Below are 10,716 nucleotides of genomic sequence, written 5' to 3' on the forward strand. Positions count from 1 at the left end.
GAAGTTGCCATAAAATACCTTGGTTATTCAGCCACAATTTACACTTCCGTCAGGATTTTTATATTATTTGTGGTACAATCTATCCGCGGTGGAGTTAGCATGGACGTGAGCGACAAGCAAAACGTTGCGCGTCATCTTCTCCACTGTGGTGAATGCAGATATCATAGAAAGTTTAATACATGAGTTACAACTCTGTGATGTTTGATCGCGAAATAAAAGTGAGAACATGCATACGATGAACAAATTCTCCTTAGTTTGTGATCAACGTTGTAATTATCTATATATAGCGTCCTGAAACCCGGTAGAAATAAACATTGCTGGGCTTGCACGCACGTTCAATTTCCTTACCGTGTTTACTGCAAACTTGTGATTGCAGTATTATAATGACGTTATGCAGTACCTGGTACAAGGCTAATCTCAGGTTGTTTGGTGGGAGACGAGATTGGAAGATGAAGTAAACGCTTGGCGCTGCGTGTCGCGTAGTAGCGTTTGCCGCAAAAACTTGAAATTCACAATTGCAAACGCGTTCTTGAAAACACCTATTTATAAAATTCGGGATGGTTGAACCCAGAATAATAGTTGAATGTGTCTGATATTCTGAATGTAAACGAAGAACAGGAAACAATGCAAACGAATGTCGTTTTGCGAACACTTTTCAACCACATGTCTGTAAAAAATGTGTAACTTTAATGATGACAAATTTATTGCAAAAATAACCTTGATGTAAAGAGTTCTGTTTAATCTTACCCTCCTGGTATTAAATGCTTAACTCAAGGTATTGACCTGAATGTGGAGTTGTTCTGTCATTAAAAATTACCTGTTTGTGTTACTTTTGTTGGTTGTGCTGCAAGCGACGATTTAGAATAAAATTTCTCTTGCAAGTGAAACGTTTGCGCATCACCTCTGTTGCGATGTCTACTCATGTCATAGAAAGTGTGAAACATTCAATATTCTGTGCATGGATGCGCGTTGAAATCACCTCATGTTTATTCACATATTCATGATGTCATGCAGTTCCTGGTACAAGATTAGTGCTTGGCGGTGCGTGTCCCGACTGCTGAAAGTAGCAACAACTTCGCCTCATGTGGTTGGGAAGTTACCTGCTGCGTGTTTAGTGGTAATGCAGTTTTTCTATAAAGCCGGGGGTCTTGCAGCTGTTTGTCCGCATTCAGTTGCCTGGGACAGGAAGGTGTCGAGGGACAGGTAAAGAAAAGTGTTAAGAAATAATACGAGATCTAACTAACTTGGATGCAAATTACTTGGGTCGTATTACAAGAAATTGTCGATTAACATTGGTAGCTCACCTTGGCATCAGTTTTCTAACATAACATTTATCTATGAAGTTTAGTCGTAACTGCTTGAGGTAACAACGTTGCTTATTCTCGACAACACAAAGTGTGTACGTCTAAAGTACAACAGGTTATCTCACAATAGGGATAATGCAAGCCAGAGAATATGTGAAAAATGAATGCAGGAACCAACCTGTGCAGATCGCGGTGACCGGTGGATCTGTCTTTACAAATCAATATATTATATTCCTGTGACTCGGAGTAAAGCACGATCACCGCCTGTGTGTAATTTTTATTTTTTCTCATAAATAATAATTTCGCCTGTTGGCATCCTCAGTTTCTGTCTTATTCAAATTGAAATGTTTCCACTCCTTTTGGAGTCTCAGGAATATAACAGAGATAATGCAAGTTCACAATTGTTAATGCGAATACAAAACAAAGACGTGAGCAGAAGAATGTGATAAAAATAATGTAGTGTTGATATTAGTCACAAGAGTAAGTTTTGTAGCTGTTTCAAAACATGTTTGTGTGTAGTTCGATGGAACGGTTAATGAAACACTTCTTTTCTAAAATATGTCATGCTTTACCATTGCATCGACATTTTCACATGATTGTTTATATCGTTGTCATAGCACCGAAAGTGTGGGAGTGGCGCACCTAGTGGCAATAATTGCAAGTTAATTATTACGAAGTTTTGCAATCAGCTTTCATTGTTAGTGACTTTTTTAATATTCTCCCGTCTGTCATTTTGTCGAAGTTTAGTTGTTTTTGTTCAGAATAAGTTTCTGAGTAAAGGTGAAAATATCAATCAAGCAAACAGCTCAAAGATGTTTAATATCAGATAAATATATTTCGCCTAGAGAGGCATCATCGGTTTCTGTGACTGCAGAGTGTATAAATCAGATGCAACGTAACCATTTAAGTTAACACAAGGTTTATAACTTCTATTACAATAACTTCTATTTCCTTTATTTGTCGATGTCAGGAAAAACATTTGAAATGGAATTTATTTTCATCTTGTGTTTATTCCTGCAAGTTGCTGCAGGTATTTATATTGAGACATTATGTTAAATCTTAATATGTTATTCACGAATATATTAAACGTCGTACTTGTGTAGGTGGAGGTTCGTCCACTTGCCGACCATCAGCGTATAGTGGACACAGAACTGCTTTCTACATCTCACAATCGTGTTCAAGTTATGGAAGAATTTTATCAACTGGAAATTATGGGGGAATTGCTGCAATACATTTGTACTACAGCACAATCGGCAACAACATTTGTTCGGTGAATATGTCCGCTCTGTAGTTCTACTCCATCAACCTTAACTTTGAGTTGTGGGAGGTCTTGTGCTTACGTGAACCAAACTTATCACAACATGTTTCTGAATTTTCCTGTTCCTAACTGAAAGATATAAAAATGGCTGTTTTCAATTTTTTGTACGTTCACAGTTAATTAATATTTGTTCATAACATGTTAACCTCCAACTAATGATGTGATCTGAAAACCTATTCCAAAACAACCACTTGAAGAGGTGCCAGTGGTTTGATAGTCAACAAAACGAACGTAAACCAAACCATGCGTGTAATACATTGAGATACAAAATGTCATTTTTGTAAGAGAGATATAATACTGGTACAGGGAAATCCCCCTTTGTTGTACTTGTTGTATGTTATGTTATAATTTTAATGTAGGTTTACGAAGGAAGCAACACAAACGGTGCCTTGTTAGGAACGTTTACTGGTGATGGAAGTACAACAGGAATTGTGAAATCAGATACAGGTTCCATGTATTTGAGTTGTCCCACGTTGCGAGGCATTTCTTCTTCTAATCCCAACTTTGCATTCATAAAAGGTAAGAAACCAAAACAAAACAATGTAAGAAACAAGCAGGAAATATATTTGAATATCATAATCTCCGATTTGCACCACCACGATAGGACGGGTTTTGCTTTGCCAGCACGGCCGGGTGGCCACCTAACGTTATATTCAATCTACCGCAACCCATCACCTGCGACTGACTGCGATCCTACCACAGACTGTGATTCTCTGAAAATCACCTTTACATGGGCGCCTGACTTGTTAACCTTTAGGGCTTTATCGGTGCCCCTACCATTTATTTCTGTTGTATATTGTTTGATTTGTTTAAAGTTAAGATGCAACCGCATTCATTAATTATCAAATGTTCAACATCGGTTTTGTCGACGAATATTAAACAACGTAAACCGGTCACGCTTTAATGAACCTTTTTATTTTGCAAATAATGAAAAGTATCCCACACAAGAAGAAATTTGTATTTTTCCTGATGTTTTGGAAATAATCGTTTTGTGAATCACTTTGGTTTCTAAAAAAACTTTGAGCTGTTTTTGACACCACATAAAACTTTGAACAATTGACCCTTCGAGATTTAAACATTTTGTATTTTTTTTTTGTGAAAAATAAAGTTCGAATTAGTTTGATATGAAAATAATTCCAAAGCTTGTGATAAAAAATCGCTTAGAAGAATGTTCGATTGAAACTTAAAATGTATAAATATTTGGATAAATTGGAATCCAAGCTGAACTGCATTGAAACAACTTTCATCTGAATGTCCGAGATAGACTCGAAAACTCTTGACCTTCAGCATTCCAGGCATTTTTGCTGAGCTGTAATAACTCTCCGTTTAAACGTATAGTGGATAAATCTACACTTATGCGTCAGCTTGCAAAGTGTCAGACTAGCTTCACATATGTGCAGGTGACCACCACCGTATAGTGCAGTTCATATCACAAACATGTATATTTTTACTACACCGGGAATCGATTCCTGGATATCGAAAGCACCACGATCAGATTTAAACATACTTTCCTTTTTGTGAATACAATTTTAACTAAGGTGACAACTAGTGTTTGATTCAGTTTCCAATACGTCACCAACTTATTTGCCATCATTAGGCCCTTTTCCTCTAATGTTAAAGATTTGGTCAAACACTGAAACTACACAAACGTGTGATGCAACATACAATTAAAGTAAAATACAGTATTCTTTAGAATGATTCCCAACAGAAATTGCCGTGGTACAATCGATTCCAAGTTGATACGATGCTGTGCAGTGATATTATCACAAAAACTATCAACTTATAGTCGTGTTTCGGTCGAAAAAAGTGGACTTGCTCTGATTCGGCCAACTTTCAGTTTAATTTAATTTCTACAAACTCATGCAAGTACGTAAAATACGAAATGTTTTTTAGTTAACGAACAATCTTGTGATTCGGAGTTGAACGTGGACGATCTTCCAACAACTCTTGTTCTTCCAACTTCGAGCAATAGAAAGTTGTTACATTACCAGGCTTGTAATTATACTGTGACAAGTCCAGTGAGATGTAATTTCACAATATCTGCTTCAGCTTCTTCTCGGTTCGGTAATAATGCTGACGGCTATGGGGACGGTCTGTACGTAAGTTACAAAGCTTTTGTTGCTGTCTCAATATAGGAACGACTTTTTTAAAATTAAACAAACTAAGTTCATTTGATCTCCTGTACCTTGTTGTTGGATAGATTTTATCCGATGATCCTTCACATCCTGGGGTAATTGTTGGCGGGGATCAAATAATAAACCTTCAAGCCCGAAGAATTAATATTCAAATATTCGTATATCACTCTGGCACTCCTCATCCTTCAATCAACATCAGCTCAGGTTTGTATTATATCAAGTTCGATAATAATGTAAGGCAGAAGTAATGAAGTGGGTTGAACAAGTTGAGCAACCGATCATACAAAGAGACTTAAACACAAACCGATTACATAATTTAAAAATGCGGACACTGTGTAGTGCACAATGCTTAGTGTGTGTGGATGGATGGCGTAGTTATTATGTGTCTGACTCGTGAAAGTTTGAAACCAAATATTTTCCACATAAGTTCTCAAGGGGAAAGTTATGTGTCACCATAAACACTTCCACTAAATTGCTTTGCCTCCGATATTACGCACTTCTTGTGTTTGCAAGCTTTTGCTTTGGTTTTCGCTGCAAAGCTAACTGTGTGACGGTCAGCTGCTTTCATTTTTAAAACTTCAAGTAATTAATGTAAACATAATAGTCAGAAAGAATAACTGGGAATATAAGTACGTGAATCTATTGCGACGAAATAAGGTTTATTGACCCAGGAATATTTTTGCACTAAAATCAAAGTAGTTTAAAACCGGAATGGTGAAACTAGAATATTATTTTATATTCAGATTGCAAGATGTATAACGAAATGGAATGCAACACCAATTCTATCAAGTTAAAGTAAGACTGAAAATTGCTAGAAATTGCTAGAGGAATAAATAGTTTTTTCATGAAGTTGTTACTTTTAATTTATCCAAACTAAACCAAAACAATACAAATAAAATATAAAAATATTATTCATTTTGTAGACATTTATAGACTTTTCTAACTGGTTATAAATCTAAACGAAATCTTACACGCCTATTATTTGCTTCTATTATTTTTCATAGTTCAAAAAATTAGCGACACATTTTACAACATCAACTTTACCAAATCTCATGGTTATTTAAACAACTTTTATTCCAGTGTCAGTACTCATGGGTTAAGAGCATTGGAAGCAAGCGGAGAAGATATTTTGTATATTTCGAATCGTACAATGACAAGTCTTGATTCTCTCCCTGGAAGTTGTAAAGTTGCAGCGAAAAATCCTGTTTTCCAGTTTGAACTGGATGCGTGTCCTTCAACTCTGGAGGTAATTGTGTCTAGTTAAGAAATATTGTCCGATGTACGTCTGAATTTATTGAATCTGACAGAAACTAATCTGGTCAGCAATACTGTTAACAATAATATGGTTATTACATACAAATGTGTCGCCTCACTTAGAGCGACCAAGGGGTACGAGTGCGTATCGGGCATCGCACCCAACGGGGCTGACTGAGTCTCGATGGCAACTCGGCCTCGTAGGCAACTTGCCTTCTCTATCTCAAGGATACTGTTGGAGTTAAATAACTCCTTTACGCAATCCACCAAGCTTCAAACCAGTCCAAAGTTGTTTATAAATCCGTTTATTGTCGATTATCCAGTAAAGTAATACAGCACACGGCGCTTCAGAACATAGGCAGTACTAAACCATAACCAACAGCCTAGACCCTAACACAGCAACAGTTGAAACACATTGATTGTCAGGCGCTAGTCGCTCTGACTATGTAGTCAGCGATTGCCAACGTGTTGATACCGTATGGAATTGTTACGCAACTTGAAGTATGCTTACCGATTTAGTCAATCAAGTCTGTTACTTATATAGCTTGAATACCTGTGCCCTAGATAGGTTGTTTTATGTTTAGGTGGAATTTGTTGTTCGAAAAGTAGTTATGTTTATTTTGAATTTTTTTTGAATTTCAGTCATATGGCTTTATGGCCTAAATGACGTGATTAATGACACAACTGTAATGTCGCTACCTATAAAGGCTAGCAATTCTCCACCAGCTAACGGCTCAACAAGTTTTTCCTGCTAAATTGTTCGATTAGGTCGTTTGCCTAAACCGGGAATTAGCTCATTTCTTCGATGCCGCTTTGTTTAAGATTACAACTTGGTCATGCGTTGAATGCGTGATTACAATGAGTTTGGTTTTAACTTCCGACCATAAATTAGTTATAAGTTTTAGGGCCTTTTTTCTTTGTAAACATGTATTGTGCAACGACACCACTGACGCAACCTCAGTCAACAGATAAGTTTCGTGTAAGAAGAGGCCTCCATTATCTTCACTCACTTTGCACGTTAATGACGTCATCGTTGTTAGAGTCGTTGACCTATTTTCAAAGCGGTAATATTTGACTTCAGTCATAACTTAAAGACGTCACTCACGTTGTGAATAGTTTTTGTGTAATTTGTGAGTGCACGTATAATGAGTTGCGATTTTCTTGATATTTTTTCTGAATTACTTTCGTAGAAAACTTAAATCAACCTAAGTTTTGTAAACGAACTTAGCAATTAGGCATATTAATCTTGACTGAGATAAATACGCCATAAACCTTCAAAAAACATGTAACAATTTTCATTATCGACCAACTGATAAGAGCATAGTCTTCATTATTAATTCTTCAAACAAAAATATACTTTACATGTTTTTGAAAGAAATCCCAAAGCAACGTAAGCATCATGTACCAAGTTCGCAATTACAAATTTACTACTCAAGTTGTGAGACGGACAACTTACAATCCACTCTGGGAAATATCGTGCTTTATTCCAGGAATGTTAAACAGAGATATCAAAACTGCTTCTGGAGCAATATCAACTAAACTGTACGCATTGTAATTTAATTACTTTTTTAATTTGGTGACATTTATGCTTTTGTTGAAACTTAACAGGAAAGAAAGTTATCTGACTTCACATCGTAGTGTCGGGAATATTACGATTAGATTTGAGTTGTTTAGTGACGAGCAAATGAAAAATCCACTCAGATCAAATTCAATCGTCCAAGTTCCAAACTTCGTTTACGCTAAGGTTGATTCGGCCAGTGGAAGTGGAAAGTTTCACACATCTCTAAGGGTATGTTTTGTTCAATGACAAATTGAAATAAAAATGTGTCAATATTCTGTGCATGATTAAGGCTGTGCTGGCTATAAGCTAAGCCATAGAAGTGTGGCCAGAAATACACATATATGCGTTCACACATGGTAAAAATTTTATGCTAAACAAATATACTCATCAATGAATTTCTCGAAGCCAAGCATGTAAATAAATTACATTTTTATACAAAACTTTGTTGATCATTCTACTCCTTTATTACTAAACTGACGTCACAAGTTATGTAGATGGACTGGGTTAGTGGCTGGCTCTCAAGGGTGCTGTTTTTGGCACTGACAATACGTTGTTTATGTATGCATGGTTTCTATTAGATATATTAGGAAATTTTTTGTGCATAATTTGTGCGAGGATTCAATATTTAGCCAATGTTTTAATGAAACTCTACTTCTCAGTTAAAATCTTGCTGGGTGAGCAACCTGGATTCTGATGAAGGAGGTTTGAAATATGAACTCATCACAGAAAGGTAAAAAGTAGCTGAAAAAAAGCCTTCTAAAATGTTTGTATAAATTTTATTAGAAAATAATTCGTGTTAAATATAAAAAGTTTACAGATAAAATCATATTATCGCAGTTGCAAAGTCGTCCACGAGTTGGAGTCGGAAGATTCAATCGTAATTTTGAGAAACTACCAAAGCACTTTCGTATCCTTTAAGTTTCGCTCATTCGTGTGGAACAACGTGTCTGTGAACGAACAATCACTGTACGCTCACTGTTACGTGCAATTATGCGATAATAGCAACGACGATTGTCGTCAACCGGTGAGGTTACATACACAGTAACATATTGGTTGTTTTTCATAAATACAAAACTAATTTTACGATACATTTTCGGATTAGTAATTATGGAAATACATAGCAATATAAGATAATACTTTTCATATGTGTTTCACAGGATTGCTCACAAAGACGTGAACGGCGATCAGTGGATTCGGATATAGAAGAAATTTTAATGGTTGGACCATTCTACGTTTCAGCTCCGGATTTGTGTGGAAAGGTGAGGAGGCACAAAGTTTAGATACCTCGGTAAATTGTGTAACAAAAACATACATCAGGGCATACTGCGCGACGAATGCAAGACAAGTTTATTGCATGTCGGTAACTGGTACAAGGAGATATGTGTGAACAGGGTAATCGACTTGGAACCAAAATTTTGCAGGCTGTTTTTCGATGACGTAATAGATTAACATGCAATCACAACTAAATTTAAAATTAATGTTGAATTTGTAACAAAAACGTAGTATGCCAGTCTTGCAATATCGCGTGATATAGAAGCAGAAAAAACTTGGTACGATCTTTCGAATGCAATTTCATAATCGTTCGCACACCAAATATAGATTTTGTTTAAGAGGTCAATTCTTCGCAAATGAAATGTTTCCCGTTAATTGAGCAACTACAAAATTTCTGCATATTGTAGGAAAATGGTGGATGTTCAGATTTCTGTAACGATGAACTTGGAGTTGTTCAATGTTCTTGTTTTAAAGGCCGCTATCTTGGGAATGAAGAAAAAACTTGTATTGGTGAGAGTAAAGTTTGGTTGAATATTATCATTTATTATACCTCGTTTTTCATACAGAGATATTTTGAATTCTGGTGATAAATTCTAGTAATAATCATTTATACTTCGCTTACCGAGCAAATTGTGACAATGATTAACATTTTTCTTATGTTTTGATATATTTGTGTGAGTTAATATTCACCATACTTATCTAACTTTACCTATTTATGTGCATGTGTGCAGATGTGGAAGAAGCATTGAAATCTGAAGGTTTGCAACACATAAAAGGTGTTTACATATCTGTTGGATTCATCGTTCTTCTGCTTGTTATGGTGCTGGGGTTGGTTGCTTGGTTTATAAGAGGAAGATTCAATGAGGGAACTGATCGTAGATCGTTGCAGTCGAAGACATACATGTACATCCCTGCTAAATAACTGATCGTTTGCTGCCAAGTTGTATTTGTATTAAACACTTGCATGAATACTTGACTAACTGAGTTTGTGTAACACGTTGTAAATACAAGTCATCATATCTATGTACAATTTTGATTTATGTCGTCACACAGAATATGGGAATCTAAGATAATGGCACACATGAGATCTGTACTTCATTGTTCATGTTGCGATGTAATCTTGTCAATGGATTTGTCGTATTTCAAGTTTATTAGGTTACGAAACAACAACCTTAGTTGATGGTTTGATGCTTATGAGTATCCTATTAAGAAAAATGGTAATGAAACTGTAAAATGACCACAAATCAAATCGATTGTATGTCACGCGAAAAGTGAACAATATCCACCAGAAATAAGAAATATTCAGATTGCATGTGACGTTAGGTGGACACACGGCAGTGCTGGCCAAAGCAAAACGCAATATATGACAAGAAAACGGCAAGCCGAAGCCCAGTTTGCGCTACGAAGTATTTTTACATTGTTTCGTTCCTTAATCAAGCAAGCGCCGGTAGACTATTGGATTTATTGAAAAACCCACCGGATAATGATAAGTACAATTCACTAAAGCAACGGTTAATAAACACTTACGACTGCTCGGATTATGAAAGAGCGCATAAACTGTTACATATATCTGAACTTGGAGACCGATCTCAAGCAGAATTAATGGATGAGATGCTGTCATTGTTAGGTCGCCGTAAGCAGTGTTTTTTTCGTTATATCTTTCTGCAAAGGATGCCCGAAGAAATACGAATTATACTCGCAAAAGAAGATTTTGACGACCCACGTGTTTTTGCACAACGTGCTACCATTCTATGGAAGGCAAGGGCCGAGGAGTGCTATGCGTTCACGGCTGCCGCAAAGGTAGACAAGCGCAACGCGCTCGCGGCGTCTCCACGTGCATCTACATGCACTGCAGCAAGTCAGAAACTTTGT

The sequence above is a fragment of the Ascidia mentula genome, chromosome 5, assembly GCF_947561715.1.
Source record: "Ascidia mentula chromosome 5, kaAscMent1.1, whole genome shotgun sequence".
Lineage (NCBI taxonomy): Eukaryota > Metazoa > Chordata > Ascidiacea > Phlebobranchia > Ascidiidae > Ascidia > Ascidia mentula.